Genomic DNA, 17,100 nt, shown 5'->3' on the forward strand with positions numbered 1-17,100 from the left:
TTTACACAGTGAAGTTGCCTATGTCAGACAGTTTATAAGACATTTTTTTCTTGAACCTAGTCTGCTCAAGTCAAAGTTACTCAGTTAGGGTAAACATAAACACCCGCCAGAATTTACTTAAAATAGAGCTAATCCTGTAATGAATGTTTAGCTAGGGTAACATTTGCTTAATAAATATTACATATGAGGCCAGATGTACAATGCTTTATCCTGGTTGCAAACGCCCTGATTCAAAGAATCAGGCCATTTGCGACCAGAAAAAATAATTTCTGGATGTACAGACCCCATTTTGCGATTCCATAATCCATTACTGAATCGCAAAATGTTTTTGCGAGTCGCTATTAGGAAGGGGCATGCCATGGCGTCCCTTCCTAATAGTGAGTTGCAGGCCCATGCAAGATTGTTTTGCGACTGTGAATGCAGTCGCAAAAAATTGTAGTTCCCACCAATTTCAAGTTGGTGGTAACTCATTCGCAAAAGGGACGGGCCCCCCAAGGGACCCCTTCTCCTTTGTGAATGCAAGCAAAAATGTTTTTTCCGAGCAGGTAGTGGCCCCACTTTAGCTCACAAACAAGGAACTAGACAGAGTAGAGTTGTGGGAATAAAAACTGAAGAACGTTAGTCCCTGAAGTAGGTTGTTATGGAGTCTTTCTTCATGTCACAATACACCACTGGTTTCTTTGCGCTGATTAGTATAGTTGGTGAAAGCTTATAAAGGGTCAGACACATGTTTTAAAGCACCATATGGCCAAATGATACAGCATCATTTTTTACCCCAGCTTTCAGAGATAGCCTATAGATCTCAGTGAAAACTGTCCAATTTTGGGCACTTATACAGGGTCGAACTGGCCTGTAAGGCAATCTTGCAGAACCTGAAAGGATCGTATGATAGGTCACACCAGTTTTTATGGTATGGCTTGACAGCACAGCTATCACCAGACAATTTTGTGAGCATCACCAGGAGAGGGGCTTTGGCTCCGCCTACATGTTGGGAGCCAGGAGTACAAATTTCAATTCGCAGAAATTGCGTGCTTCCACAAAAGAATGTTTGCCTTCCACACAGCTGTGATCCTGTTGTTTATTTATCCAGCTGGCTGAGGTTGAACTTTCAGGGGCACGTACATTATATTATACTGCATATAAAGTGTCTTGGACAAATAGATATTTTATGCTGTTTTCTCTGGAAACAGCAGAGATGGGAGAATGGCAGTAATGAACCTACATGGATTTAGCATCTGGCTTGACAATGCAACTATCACCTCACTGTTATAAATGAGATCTCTAGTTGGCACCCAGCCCAAGTAGGGCCCATCAATCTAGTCAAGGTAAGCCAGCTACATACTAAAGATAACCTGTGCTCACCCTCTGGTAGCATGGCACAGAGCAGTCAGGCTTTTCTCAAGAGGCAATGTGTAAAGTAGTTATGAAACTCACATGCACAGCGCCACAATGAAAACACCACAAAAAGACTTCACAACAGGTTAGAAAAATAGATGAGGATCTTATAAATAATTCAAGACCAAAACAACAAAAATCCAATGAGTAGAAGACAAGTTTGAATTTAAGAAGGATGAAAGAGTTCAAGTGCTTAGAAGCAAATAGTGTTTTAGGGGTTCCTTGTGGTCGTGCTGGACCAGGGCAATGCCAACAGTTCAAGCCAATTGCGATGGAGTGCGGGCCAGGAACAGGAGCCATGCAGGCCCAGGGAAGAGAGTACCTTGATCCTGGTCGCAAACATGAGATGTGGGGACAATGCATCAAAAGATGCATCAGTGTCACTCTTGCAGTTGAGATATGCATTGATTTTTCACATGCGTTGATGGCAATGAGTGTGTTTCCGAAAATGAGCATTGAAGCCACAATGTATTGATTTCAAAGCCAATGCGATACAGTGGTTTCAGTGCTGCATCAATGTTGATGCGCCGGGTGCCATTTCCAGCAGACAGGGGATGCATCGGTTGATATAGGGGTACCGGAGGTGCTGCTCAGGCCCCAAGTGCGATACTCCAATTTTACTCCCACAACAGGGTCAATGTGTTGTTGCCTCTTCCAGCAGGCAGGAGATGCATTGATTTCACTGATATAAGTATATGGGTCCACTTCCAGTGAACCAAGCAGAGGAGCAGGAGGAGAGACTTTGGTATTCCTGAGTCTTTAGCCACAGGAAGCTAGCCAACAAGCCTTTGGAGATCACTTTGGGTTGCAAAGCAGAGTTCAGCTCTCCCTCAGCAAGGTCAGAGAGCAGCAGGAAGTAACACAGCACAGCAGAAAAGCAGTCCTTTCAGGTCATCAGGCAAAAGAGTAATAGTCTTTGGTGCAGCGCAGCAGTTCTTCTGATAGAGTCCAGTTGTAAGTCCAGAAGTGTCTGCTTTGTGGGGTCAAATGTGCCTTTGAAGTGGGGGTGCCTTCAAAGAAGGGTCTCTGTAGTGCACAAGTATCTTTTCTTCCATCACTATGGCTCCAGACTATAAGTAGGGGGTAATCAGCCCTTTGTGTGGGGACAGGCACTGCATTTTCTTGTGTAAGTGTCAGCCCCTCACACCCTTACAGCCCAGAAAGAGCCATTGGTCTCCAGATGCAGGCAGATAAGCTGCCAGACATACCTATACTTCCTGTGCTTGTGCTGTCTGGAGGGCATGCACAAAGTGTAACTGTCACCCATCCCAGATGTGTATTGGAGACAGGCTGCAGGCACACAGAGCTGTAAGAGTAGCGAAATGTCTACTTTCTAAAAGTGGCATTTCTAAAATGGCAATTTTATAATGTTGAATCCAACTTTACCAGTAAAGCTGACTTATTATTACCACTCCAATGATATGAAACATGACTTAGCTACTACTTTTTAATCAGAAATTACAGCTTAAAAGTGTAATAAGGGATTTCTAGTGTTAACCAAAGAGAGCATGTTAGACTTTTCATCCTTGGCGTGGTCTCCAATAACATTTTGCCTCTGTTTCCCAGGTTGTTGATGTGTGCTAGACTCTGTTTTTGTTACTCTGGGCACTTCTTCACTGCTATCCAGTGCTAAAGTGCAAGTGCTCCTGTATAAAATGTGTATGTAATTGGCTTTCCATGATTGGCATATTTGATGGCTTGCCGGTTAAGAAGGCGGGCGCAAGTTAAGTGCGCTTCACGGCAAGATCCCATTTATCCGCAAATTATACGGATTTTGGGAGACGATTGGAGCCTGCACCAGCACCCATCTGCATACAGGACCCCCCCTGGAGCTGGGGGAACTGTTCGGGAGTGCTGCGGAAACACCTGGGCTGCGCGGCCCGGACTGGAGGAGACTGGCCCCTGCGCAGCGGATTCTCCAGACTTGGGGGACATGGCGGAGCCGGAAGAGGCGAGGAGAGCGACCAACGGGGTACTAGCCTCTGGGTTGGGCTGAGTGCAGAGGTGCCGGTGTCGACAGGCTGGAGGTGAGCGGCTGTCCCATTCGACCGCACAGGTACGTCCAGACGTTGCTGGGGCCCTGCAGTGGCTGGGCACGCGGGGCCCACAAGAGTTGGGCACCCAGGGCGCTGAAGCCAAGTCCAGAGGACTGCAACAGAATGGAGGGCAGTGCGTGGTGGGGCCTTGGGCCCATTAAATGGTGAGGGCCTGACAAGGTTTATTTTACCACTCGCCTGCATCAGAGGGGGGAGTGGCTGAGACAGTACCTGCCGCAGGACCCAGAGCTGTGCGCTGGAGCACGAGGACTTGCAAGCGGAGGGTTACTGCCTCGTCTGACTGGCCTCCCCACCCTGCGAATTTTAACTAACAGGCTGGAACTGCCAGACATGCTTGTAGCTGACCCCTGGTAATAGTGGGCTGGTGAGACCCCCATGCAGCTGGACACCGCGGAGAGGGAGGCTGCTCCTGCTGCTGCACCTGGACTGTAGCACTGTGCATGCAAGCCGGCCTCTTGCATGGACGATTACACACAGGCTCCCACACCTGTGACCTGTGCTACAACACAGAGCCCTCCCCCAAATGACAAAATAGCAGGAGTGGGTCGTCTCCGCTTTGGAACCGGAGCCAAGCTGTAGACTCTATCCCTGGATGGCAATAAGCTGGATGTAGTGCTGGAGGCTGTGGAACGCATAGGCACCTCTTTGGAGCAAGCTCGGACCTCGTTGGAGGGTAAAATTGACAAGGTGGACAGTGATCTCACCTTCCTACATGCGGACCACCGCAAACTAGTGGATAGAACTGCACACTAGAGGGCCAGCTCCAGGACTTAAAGCCTAAGACAGACTGACTGGAGGATTCACTGCAAAATGCATCGAATCAGATAGGGATACTGGAGCACCATGTAGAAGATGCAGAGGGCCGCACCAGACGGAATAATCTCAGAATCATAGGCCTACCGGAAGGTGCAGAGGGCCCAGATGCAGTTGCTTCGCTGAGTCCTGGCTTCGGGAGTTGATGCCAGAAGGCTCGTTGACGCTCTTTTTCTCAGTTGAATGAGCCCACAGAGCTCCTACCAGGGCCCGCCCACCGGGCACTGGACCGCAACCATTCCTTCTCCGGTTTTTACATTATGCCGACAGGGATATAATACTACAGGAGGTGAGAACACTACCTGAAATCTGAGTGCACAATAATCCAGTTATGATCTTCCCAGACAACACCATTACTGTACAAAGAGAGCGTGCATCCTTCTTGCCAGTCAAGCGCAAACTGCGCTGCCTCAGTCTGTCATATTCCCTTCTCTTCCCAGCCAAACTGCGTGTAGTAGCTGATAACAAAACACATTTCTTTAGCATGCCAGAGGCGACATGGGACTGGCTGGACTCTTCGGAGCTGGTCAATCGGCGAGACCCCGACACAGCCGAGCTTGCGACCCGGGACCTATAACCCCGTAAACTGAGGCATTGCAAAAGGCGTGTGGCTGCCTTGGGAGAGGTGCGTCAAGCTCCTGACCTGGAACAAATTATACAGGAATGCCGATGTGCATTTCAAACCGTGGCAGCCATTAGTGTCCTTTTAGTTGCTTCGGATGGAGAAGTGGACCTCACTAATTCTAACAGAGATGAGGGCTCCTCTCATGAGATGTCCCTTGAACTTGGGTCATCCCACCGCCCAGTGGTGACACCTCAGACAGCTGACAAATTACTCTGACTTTACCCAGTTGTCACGCAATTTACTGTTTAGCAGTTAGTGGTAAAGTTAAATGTCAAATGTACTATTCAAATACTTGTCGTTGATACACCACATATCTTAATTTTGCCTGTGACTGTGTGTGTGACTAGACGCTGCTGATCTTGCTGTTATGAATGGCGGGCCACTGGGCGTTGCGCCTCCATATGTCACCTACCCAACATGCTGCACTCTACTGCTGTTGACTCCCCACTTTTATGCTGGACTACGGGTTGCGCCCCGGCTATTACTGCATATCCCGCACCTTGCCTACCCCACACTCCCACTAGAGGGGTCCTTTTCCTAGAACTGTTTGCCCTGCATATGTGTACTAATTAGTTTGGGCAGACACCAGTTGTCCCTCTGCTCTAATGGTATTCACATACGTTGCTAATGGGCCTGTTATTGGTCCTCAGTTGTTTTTGTTTCTTTTTGTATGGAGCCTACGTTTGCCCTGCCCGTTCCCTCCTTGGGGCCCAGCTATTGGTCCGGTGAAGTTCCCTGTCTCTGGGGTTGGGTAGCGGGAACACTGTTCACCTACTGATCCACCATGAACCCTTTCAATCTCCTCACATGGAATGTGCGAGGCATAAACATGCCAGCATGCAGATATTCCTTATATTCATATCTTAAAAGGAATTTAATACACATAGCGTTCCTGCAGGAGACTCACCTTGCGCAACCTGAGGTGGCTAGACTGCAGTGATGCTGGCGAGGACAGCTTTATGCAACAGGTTTCTCCTCTTATACCAGGGGGGCACTTGTTTGGATTAAGCCAGGCACCCCCTTTGCAGCTGAAGATCATATTGTGGATGCACAGGGGCATTACATGCTGGTGCACGGAAGCCTTGCTGGCTGAGCTGTGATGCTGGGGTCTATAAATGCTCCGAATACAGATCAAGCCTCTTTCCTACACATGCTTTCCAACCTTCTGTCTTGCATGAGCGATCTCCCCTGGTTATTAGGGGGTGACTTTAATTGCGTCCTAGACCCCTCACTAGACCGCTCCTTCACACCATTGCCCACTGCTCCTACACTTACAGCTGCACAGGTGCTGCACAACTAGCTTCAACACTGGCAAATGGTGGATGTGTGGCATCAACTTCATCCCACTACTAGGGTCTATTCATTTTTCTCTGCATCTTACCAATTGCGTGTCCATCTTGACAGGATGGAATGTACTACTAACTTTTATCCTGCAATACTGTGGTCCGACTACTTGGGCCGTACTTACTCGGATCACAATCCACAGCTTCTGCAACTGGGATGGAACTCATCCCCCCCAGTATCCCTATTTGGCAACTCCGCCCGAAGATCCTGGAGGATGCAGCTTTTAGGGCCTCGTTGCACAAGGCAATCCCTGAATACTTTGAACATAATATGGACACGGCATCCTCTAGGCTAGTTGAATGGGAGGCCTTTAAGGTCTTTATCTGAGGTCATTGCATGGGCACTCAGTGGAACTTGCGGAGGTCTCTTGAGAGCGACTTGACCAAAGTGGAGAGGTCCCTGATGGGATATGAATGTAGACATTCCCACCTCGCACTGGACTTGCACCAGCTAGCAAAGGCCAGAGCAGAACGCATCTCCTTACTAGAGAGATTGCGCTGTTTAAATTATTGTTGGACTTTTTTGCTTATGCAGGGTCATCCCCAATCTTTTTGCCTCCTACCTCCTATTTCATCTGACCTGTTGCTGTTGGCTTTTGAACTATGAGCACTTTACCACTGCTAACCAGTGCTAAAGTGCATATGCTCTCTGTGTAATTTTGTATGTAATTGGTTTATCCATGATTGGCATATTTGATTTACTAGAAAGTCCCTAGTAAAGTGCACTAGAGGTGCCAGGGCCTGTACATCAAATGCTACTAGTGGGCCTGCAGCACTGGTTGTGCCACCCACATAAGTAGCTCTGTAATCATGTCTCATACCTGCCACTGCAGTGTCTGTGTGTGCAGTTTTAACTGTAAATTCGACTTGGCAAGTGTACCCACTTGCCAGGCCTAAACCTTCCCTTTTCTTACATGTAAGGCACCCCTAAGGTAGGCCCTAGGTAGCCCCAAGGGCAGGGTGCAGTGTATGGTTAAGGTAGGACAAATAGTAATGTGTTTTATATGTCCTGACAGTGAAATATTGCTAAATTCGTTTTTCACTGTTGCAAGGCCTGTCCCCCTCATAGGTTAACATGGGGGCTGCCTTTTAATCTGATTAAAGTGTAGATTCCCTTTGGGAGCGTATGGACATGTGGAGTTTGGGGTCTCTGAGCTCACAATTTAAAAATACATCTTTTAGTAAAGTTGATTTTAAGATTGTGTGTTTGAAAATGCCACTTTTAGAAAGTTGGCATTTTCTTGCTTATATCATTTCTGTGACTCTGCCTGTTTGTGGATTTCCTGTCTGGGTCAGTTTGACAGTTGGGCTAGTTGCACCTCACACTATACAGTGACACAAAGGGAGCTGGGGTGTAGTCAGCATTTCCTGATGAGCCATCTGTGCTAGGAGGGAGAGGAGTAGTGGTCACTTACACCTGAAAGGGCTGTGCCTGTCCTCACACAATGCAGTCTCCGACCCCCTGGTGAGTGTCTGTGGCCTGGCCTGGGCAAGGCAGGATTTCACATTCAAAAGAGACTTTACTTTGGAGTAGGCCTACTTCAAAGGAGAAATTGGGTATAAGTAGGGCACCCAAAACCACAGACTTTAGATCACTTCTGGACATCAAGAGGGACCTCTGCCTGGAGAAGAGATGAAGAGCTGAGGAGAAGTGCTGCCCTACCTGTGACTGTGCTTTGTGAAGCTATCCTGCAGTTGCTGCTTCTGCAAGAGTAAGAGGGCAAAGAATGGACTTTGTGTGCCTTCCATCTTGTGAAGAAATCTCCAAGGGCTTGATTTAGAGCTTGCCTCCTGTTGTTTGAAGTCTCAGGGACAGCAAAGACTTCTCTCTGCCAGCACCTGGAGTCTCTGGAGAGATTCCTGCTCTGACTAGAGGTGCCCTATCAGGACCCTGGGACCTTGAAAGGAAAGCTGGTGGAAATCCAAGGAAATCGACTTCGGACAACTTCGGACTGACGCTGCTGCTGAATCTGGTGACACGGCCTGCAACCGACTCCGTGATCTTTGCTGGAACGCAATGACCTTCGCAGGCCCGACGCCGCTGCAGCCCCGCTGAAGTCTGCGATTCCGTGGAAGTCGCCGCACCATCTCATGACCGGCGCCGCTTGAAGTGCGCGGTTTCAACGTTTCGCACAGATGCTGTGATCCCTGACTTCGCGCATCGACTTGTTTTTACTCTTTGCCAAAGGTACTGTACTTGCGGGTCTACACGACTCCATGTTCGGCGCCGCTGGTGTCGGCTTGTTGGGAACGACTCCGTCATGACACCGTGGTAACATCTCATCGAAGCATTTTGTGTCTCTAAGCGCTATTTTTGAGTTTAATCTTTAAAAATTCATAACTTGACTTTTGGTCTTGTTTTGTTTAGATAAATATTTCCTATTTTTCTGAACTGGTGTTGTGTCATTTTGTAGTGTTTTCATTAAGATACTGTGTGTGTTGGTACAAATACTTTACACCTAGCACTCTGAAGTTAAGTCTACTGCTCTGCCAAGCTACCAAGGGGGTAAGCAGGGGTTAGCTGAGGGTGTTTCTCGTTTACCCTGACTAGAGTGAGGGTCCTTGCTTGAACAGGGGGTAACCTGACTGTCAACCAAAGACCCCATTTCTAACATTGGTGATCAGGGGTTGGGATTTGGACTTGTATTTGTACTTGATATACAGTGATTAAGTGTACACTACTGTTTTAGTTCGGACCACTACGTGACCACATACTACTTGTTTGGTGATCTTTGTTTTTTTTCTCTCCGGGACTGTTTCTATTCTACTTCCATTTTTTTGCTGATCCCTTGACTGATTCTTTTTACTTCTTTGGGAACTTATTTTCTGCCTTTGAAACTTTGCACTTGTGACCATCAAGTCTCAATCTGGAGATGCAAAAGCTGGAGCTGTGTATAAAATAGAGAAACTGAAGGAGTACTCAGTTGCTCAATTGAAACAGTTCCTTAAAGATCTTGACTGTCCCACTGAGAGCTCCACCAGGGAGGGTGAGCTGCAAAAGGCACAGAGGGCCTGGGTGACAGTCAACGAGGCTGGAGGCTACACTGAGGAGGAGAATGTGGGTGGGGAAGTGTAGAGGATACACAGTGGTGTAGTGGAGGTACCTGTTACGCCTGGGGGGAGGGTCCCCAACAGGGGCAGCTGGGTGTCATCCAAGGGTCTGACTCCTGAAGAGTTACAGGACAGACAGGCAGAGAGGGCTCGCCGGTTGAAGTTCAAGGAGTTGAGGATGCAAAGGGAGAAGGAGTTGGAAGAAAGGAGGAGGGACTTAGAGATCAAAAGAGGATTTGAGCTTATGAGCTCAAAATTAAGGATCTGGAAGTCATAAGGGCTGAGTCCAGCTGGAATGGTGGCAGCAACAATTTTATACCCAGTGCTGCTGAAGAAGTGCACATGCCCAGAGATCTGGTGCCCTACTTGAAGGAGGGAGTTAACACACGCCAGGATGTTCGGGGGTACGAGGTAGCTCCAGTGATGCACAGGGTCCCTGAGGTGGATTGGGGAACTGGCATGGAGAATCATATTCCTACTTGTGGGAGGGACACTCTACTGACTCTAGGTGAGAGTGACAGGGAGAGGGGGGTAGAAAAGTGCACTAGAGGTGCCAGGGCCTGTAAATCAAATGCTACTAGTGGGCCTGCAGCACTGGTTGTGCCACCCACATAACTAGCTCTGTAATCACGTCTCATACCTGCCACTGCAGTGTCTGTGAGTTCAGTTTTAACTGTAAATTCGACTTGGCAAGCGTACCTACTTGCCAGGCCTAAACCTTCCATTTTCTTACATGTAAGGCACCCCTAAGGTAGGCCCTAGGTAGCCCCAAGGGCAGGGTGCAGTGTATGGTTAAGGTAGGACAAATAGTAATGTGTTTTATATGTCCTGACAGTGAAATATTGCTAAATTCGTTTTTCACTGTTGCAAGGCCTGTCCCCCTCATAGGTTAACATGTGGGCTACCTTTAAATCTGATTAAAGTGTAGATTCACTTTGGGAGCGGATGGACATGTGAAGTTTGGGGTCTATGAGCTCACAATTAAAAAATATATCTTTTAGTAAAGTTGATTTTAAGATTGTGTGTTTGAAAATTATACTTTTAGAAAGTGGGCATTTTCTTGCTTATATCATTTCTGTGACTGCCGGTTTGTGGATTCCCTGTCTGGGTCAGTTTGACAGTTGGGCTGGTTGCACCTCACACTAGACAGTGACACAAAGGGAGCTAAGGTGTAGTCTGCATTTCCTGATGAGCCATCTGTGCTAGGAGGGAGAGGAGGAGTGGTCACTTACACCTGAAAGGGCTGTGCCTGTCCTCACACAATGCAGTCTCCGACTCCCGGGTGAGTGTCTGGGACCTGGCCTGGGCAAGTTAGGATTTCACATTCAAAACAGACTTTACTTTGAAGTCTACTTCAAAGGAGAAATTGGGTATAAGTAGGGCACCCAAAACCACAGACTTTAGATCACTTCTCAATATCAAGAGGAACCTCTGCCTGGAGAAGAGCTGAAGAGCTGAGGATAAGTGCTGCCCTGCCTGTGACTGTGCTTTGTGGAGCTATCCTGCAGTTGCTGCTTCTGCCAGAGTAAGAGGGCAAAGACTGGACTTTGTGTGCGTTCCATCTTGTGAAGAAATCTCCAAGGGCTTGCTTTAGAGCTTGCCTCCTGTTGTTTGAAGTCTCAGGAACAGCAAAGACTTCTCTCTGCCAGCACCTGGAGTCTCAGGAGAGACTCCTGCTCTGACAAGTGGTGCCCTATCCAGTCCCTGGGCCCTTGAAAGGAAAGCTGGTGGAAATCCAAGGAAATCGACTTCGGACGACTTCGGACCGACGCCGCTGATGAATCTGGTGATGCCGCCTGCCACCGACTCCGTGATCTTTGCTGGAACGCGATGACCTTCGCAGGCCCGATGCCGCTGCAGCCCCCCTGAAGTCTGTGATTCCGTGGAAGTCGCGCACCACCTTGTGACCGAACCCGCTCGAAGTGCGGGGATTCAACGTTTCACAAAGACGCCGCAATCCCCGATTTCGCGCATCGACTTGTTTTCACTCTTCACCAAAGGCACTGTACCTTGGGGTCTACGCGACTCCGTTGTCGGTGCCACTGGTGTCGGCTTGTTGGGAACGACTCCGTCACAACACCGTGTTAACACCTCATCGAAGCATTTTGTGTTTCTAAGCGCTATTTTTGAGTTTAATCTTTAAAAATTCATAACTTGACTTTTGGTCTTGTTTTGTTTAGATAAATATTTCCTATTTTCTAAACTGGTGTTGTGTCATTTTGTAGTGTTTTCATTAAGTTACTGTGTGTGTTGGTACAAATACTTTACACCTAGTGCTCTGAAGTTAAGCCTACTGCTCTGCCAAGCTACCAAGGGGGTAAGCTGGGGTTAGCTGAGGGTGATTCTCTTTTACCCTGACTAGAGTGAGGGTCCTTGCTTGAACAGGGGGTAACCTGACTGTCAACCAAAGACCCAATTTCTAACAATTATGCAGCTCACTCAACTCACACACACGGTATGGCCGACCGCTCTCCAAATTGCTCACCTGGCTTATTCACCAAGACCAAGATCGAAGTCCTATTGGGCAATTTGTTCGGCAGCTGGGAACATCCTCCACACTCCTCAGAAGATTCACTCTGAATTTACTGAGCATAATCAGTCGCTTTACCTTTCCACGGTGACAGCAGACCTAGAGGAAAGAGCTGACTTTTTTCAGCACTTACCTTTCCCCGATTATCAGATGATCAACAAGCGTGGCCGGAGGCGCCCCTTACATTGGCTGAAGTGTATGAAGGTATACAAGCCTTATCAGCAAGCAAAACTCCTGGCCCAGATGGTCTCCCATCCAAATTTTTTACAAGACTTTCTCTGCAACGCTCGCACCTCGTCTTTTCTGTCTTTATGAACAGGCGCTGCAGGAGGTAGTCTTACCAGCTTAGCAGCGCGAGGCGTTGCGGTTGTCGCTCCCTAAGCCGGGCAAAGAAACATCTGAGCTGGGCTCCTACAGGCCTCTAGCGATGCTAAATAGCGACTACAAAATCCTGGCCAAGGTCCTAGCAGTTTGTTTGGCACCTTTGGTCCTGCAACTGGTGCACTCAGACCAAAATGGATGTGTGCCAGCACGGGACACCGCGCACAATATCTGGTGCCTATTCAGAGTCATGCAATACTCAACTCGGGATTGGCCTCGAGCAGGATGTATAGTGTTCGACCTGGAGAAGGCCTTTGATTCCTTGGAATGGTCTTACCTGTTTGAGTTGCTGCACCGATTTGGGATCACCCCACATTTCCTACGCATAATCCAGCTGTTGTATACCCGGCCTCGATCTTGGGTTAAGGCTGGCACACTCATATTTGACCCGATGGAGGTGGGTAGAGGTACTAGACAAGGCTGCCACCTCTCCCCTTTGCTGTTCTCTCTGGCGAAGGAGCCTCTGGCTGTGGAGTTCCGTAGGGCCGGGTGGACTTCGGGCATCCCATTGGGTGACGACCTACACATCATATCTCTATATGCGGATGATCTTCTTCTGTAACCATGAGATGTTGGCAAAGTCCCTCCCGATATTGCAGTCATCTTGCACCGTTTCGCCACACTCTCCGTTCTGCGTGTTAATTGGGCGAAATCGTGCCTTTTCCCTTTTGATCCTGGACTGCCAGACCTCGGGCTGCAAATTTCCGGAACGGATGTCCCCTTGCAACCCAGGGCATTCCGTTATTTGTGCATTCAGATATTTCATAAGGAGAGGGACCTCCACAATGGCAATCTTCACAGAGCAGTGTCCTCCATCCAATCTCAGATGACCTTCTGGCAAACTTTACCACTCTCTGTAGCCGCAAGATGGCCCTCTTGAAAATGGCGGTCCTTCCTCACTTCCTATACTGCTTCTCTAATTTGCCCTACTATGTTCCAGCCGGCTTCTTCTGCGAATTGGAGCCTAGAATGCGGGAATTCATCTGGAATTAAAGCTGCTGTAGAGTGGTGTTTAAAACACTCTATTTACCCCTGACCCAGGGTGGCCTCTCGGTTCAGAATATGGAACATTATTGCCTGGGCTCCCAACTTCAGTGGGGGGCGTGTTGGCTGGGCGGCCTCCAGCTTGCAGACACTGTAACCAATTCCCCGCCTTGGACACTAACTCGGCTATTGCATATCTTTCACCCCCTTACAATATTGCGGCCCCCTGCGGAGCTACTGCCAAATGTGTCTCACTGCTGTTACCGTAGGTCCCTGCGCCTCAAAAGTGACACTATTCCCTATGCAGCAGCCTTGGCCTTGCTGGATAGGCAGGGTGGCGCACATCTCACAATTGCTGCTGAACTAGGTCCTTGGCACACAGCTGACCTACACACTCTGGGTGACCTATATAGTGAGGGTGGTCTGGTTCAGTTTGGTGAGCTCTCTGCGGAGATGGGGCTGCTCTCAGGGCAGTTTCTTTTGTATAATTCATTGCTGAAGGCACTATTGTGCGGATGGGGACATTTGACTTCTGAACCCCCCACGCCCCTGCTGGTGCAATACTTACATGTTATGGGGCAAGGTAGGCACCTGATTCGGTGGCTTACTGATGCACTTAGAGCACTTACAATGAATGCCCACACTGCTTTGCGAGCCAATTCAGAGGGTGATCTAGTAGGACCTTTCACCAATGCCACGTGGTCAAGGGCACTATCCAGCCATACTAATGTCCCCTGCAATGCCAGATTCCACCTTAATCAATTTTACATATTACACAGAGCTTATCTCACACCAGCCTGCATTAACAAATACTTTCATCGTGTGGATGGCGCTTGCCCTAGCTGCAATTTAATTGGGGCGGACTTCCTTCATATGTTCTGGTCGTGTCCTTCCTTAAGCATTTATTGACATGGAGTTACATCATCCCTATCAAAATACACGTCACATCCATCACTGTTAGATTGTGTCTCCTGTCTCCTGGGTCTCTTCCCGAGAACCAAAAAGCTTAAAGCATCCACAAGATTCCTGGACTTAGGACTTCTGACAGCCAAGTGACTCATTCCTAAAAGGTGGAAAGCCACCGAACCCACATCAGTACTGGCCTGGAGGTGCTCCTTTTTTATATGGGTGGAAGTGGAGGGGGTTGCACTGCAATGTGAGGATGCTGTAGGCATACACAGATATCCCCTATCCACTGGCTGGGACGAGATGTTGACTCATTTGTATAGAGCAGAACATGACGTAGATGCTGACGATGCAGCACCACACAACACCGAGCTAGTGCTAGCTTAATCAAGGTATATGCTACGTCTACTACCTGGTCACTTATTGGTATACTTTCTCTCATGGGCTCCTAGCTCTTCAGCTCGATTGATTTTAGTCCAATGCTCTACGGTACCTCGAGCACGAGTGACATCACAAGGATGCTGCATCATTGGGAGGCCTTGGGTATCGAGGTTGAGAGAGGATGTGAACGGGCTTTAAGTTTTGTTGTCAGTTTCACTTGTCTTATGTAATTCATTTTCTTATCATTGTTGACTCTACAAATTCAACAAAGGACCTTGTTTATGCCAGAGTTGTGCGGACTGTGGATTCTCTGGGAGTGGTTCATAGAATATATGTAGCTACCTCTTGCATGATGCTCTTTTCCAGTATACTCTTAGGGCCATATGTACGAACACATTTTCCCATTGACACAGAATGGGAAAAACCCTTTGATACATCTGGCCCTTAGTTCTTTGTCATTTCAATACTGGTGTGAAAATTGGTATCACCACTTTCACTTTATTGAACTGAACGCATTTCATTGCTTCTCTCTCAAGGTGTTCGAATGTGTAAATTGTGAAAATGTTAACATGGGGGCTACATTTAAAAATGATTAAAGTGTAGATTCCCTTTGAGAGCAAATAGTCATGTGGAGTTTGGGGCCTCTGAGCTCACAATTTAAAAATACAACTTTTAGTCAAGTTGGTTTTAGGATTGTGTGTTTGTGAATGGCACTTTTAGAAAGTGGGCATTTTCTTGCTTAAACCATTCTGTCACTCTGCCTGTTTGTGGATTCCCTGTCAGGGTCAGTTTGACAGTTGGGCTGTTTGCACCTCTCTCTAGACAGTGACACAAAGGGAGCTGGGGTGTAGCCTGCATATCCTCATGAGCCATCTGTGCTAGGAGAGAGGGGAGAAGTGGTCACTTACACCTGAAAGAGTTGTGCCTGCCGTCATACAATGCAGTCTCCAACCCCCTGGTGTGTGTCTGGGGCCTGGCCTGGGCAAGGCAGGATTTCACAAACAAGAGAGACTTTGCTTTGAAGTAAGCCTACTTCAAAGGCCAAAATGGGTATAAGAAGGGCACCCAAAACCACAGACTTTAGATCACTTCTGGACATCAAGAGGAACCTCTACCTGGAGAAGAGCTGAAGAGCTGAGGAGAAGTGCTGCCCTGCCCGAGACTCTGCTTTGTGAAGCTATCCTGCAGTTGCTGCTTCTGCCTGTGCAAGGGGACAAAGACTAGACTTTGTGTGCCTTCCTGCTTGTGAAAAAATCTCCAAGGGCTTGTCCTGAGCTTGCCTCTTGTTGTTGAAGTCTCAGGGCCATCAAACACTTCTCCTGCCAGCACTTAGATTCTCTGCTGAGACTCCTGCCCTGCCAAGTGGTGCCCTATCCAGCTCTTGGGGCCTTGGAAGGTGAAGCTGGCAGACCCAGACTGAAATTCCACGCACAGACCGCCATGCTGTGAAAATATCGACCCACCTTCCGAGGCGCGGCTGAAAAATGATGCGCCGCTGGCTTCGCCGCCAAAATCAACGCTCCACCGGCATGCACGTAGCTGGAAGAGTGACATGCAACACCCGATGACAGAGGCTCATAATGTCACACCCACATTGCGCGGTTTTGCTGATACTGTGCGGTAGGATTTTTGACGCAAACTTGTTGGGTGCAGAAAAATGACGCAACACCTGCCCAGACCTGAGTGCTTGCCCAGATCGATGCATCGCTCTCCTGCAGAGAGGAAAAACAATGCACGCCGACCCGACCTCAGAAGGAGAAAACACTATCTCGCTTGAGGGTGAGAAATCGACACACCGCTTACCTTTTCCGACACACAGTCGCCCGTGTGTGTTATTTTGACACTACCCAGGTACTTTTCATTGGTAACAGTGGTTTACCTGTTTACAAAAGGATTTAAGACTATTTTGCTTTTAAACAGAGCAAGTCATGTGGCCCATACTGGTGGGAAGGATGATATAGGTATCTAGTAGATGGCGAGGAATGTCTTGGTTATTTCCACCTATGCCTTTAGAAGGAGCACATATGCTTGTCATGAGATGTTAGCACTGACCATAACAGTGGTTACAGGTCTCTCGATTGAGTTAGCAGGATAGTGAGTGATGATGTAGTGGATTGTATGATGGAAGCACGAATGCCAGAACAACGTGGTCTTAAGAATAACTGCGTCTTTACCACGCATGCCTTTACCATGCATGCCTTAACAATGATTTCTGTTGTAAACGCATGCACGGCAAATTAAGATGCAAGGTAAATTCCCCTGCTGCATTTGGCCCTAACACCTCACCGAGTCCTTAAAACTATCTCTTCCCCCCACCCTGGGCCCTAACCCCCCCAGCCCTGAGCCCTAAAACGGATCCCACTCTGCCCCTGAAACTACCTTGACTCCCCTCCTAACACCTAAATCTTTGCCCACTACTTAAAACTACCACGAACCCAGCCCCCCACCCTGAGCCCTAAAACTGTCCATAGACTTGCAAACTGCCCCTTCCCCAGACCTGAACCGTAAAACCCTACCCCAACCCTTACAACTACCCCAACCCCCAGGCCAGAGCCCTAAAACCCTGCCCCATCCCTCACAGCTATCCTTATCCCCCGCCCTGAGCCCTAAAACCCTCCCCTACCATAATAATTA

The 17,100-nt window shown here is 48.3% G+C and overlaps 1 protein-coding gene across 2 annotated transcripts in view; it reads right to left on the reverse strand.

Annotated features, from left to right (window-relative positions):
* The window catches only part of DGKB (diacylglycerol kinase beta), a 2,237,541-nt gene that overhangs the window by 1,064,281 nt on the left and 1,156,160 nt on the right, over positions 1-17,100 (reverse strand). The window lies entirely within an intron of this gene.

Source organism: Pleurodeles waltl, chromosome 10, assembly GCF_031143425.1.
Source record: "Pleurodeles waltl isolate 20211129_DDA chromosome 10, aPleWal1.hap1.20221129, whole genome shotgun sequence".
NCBI lineage: Eukaryota > Metazoa > Chordata > Amphibia > Caudata > Salamandridae > Pleurodeles > Pleurodeles waltl.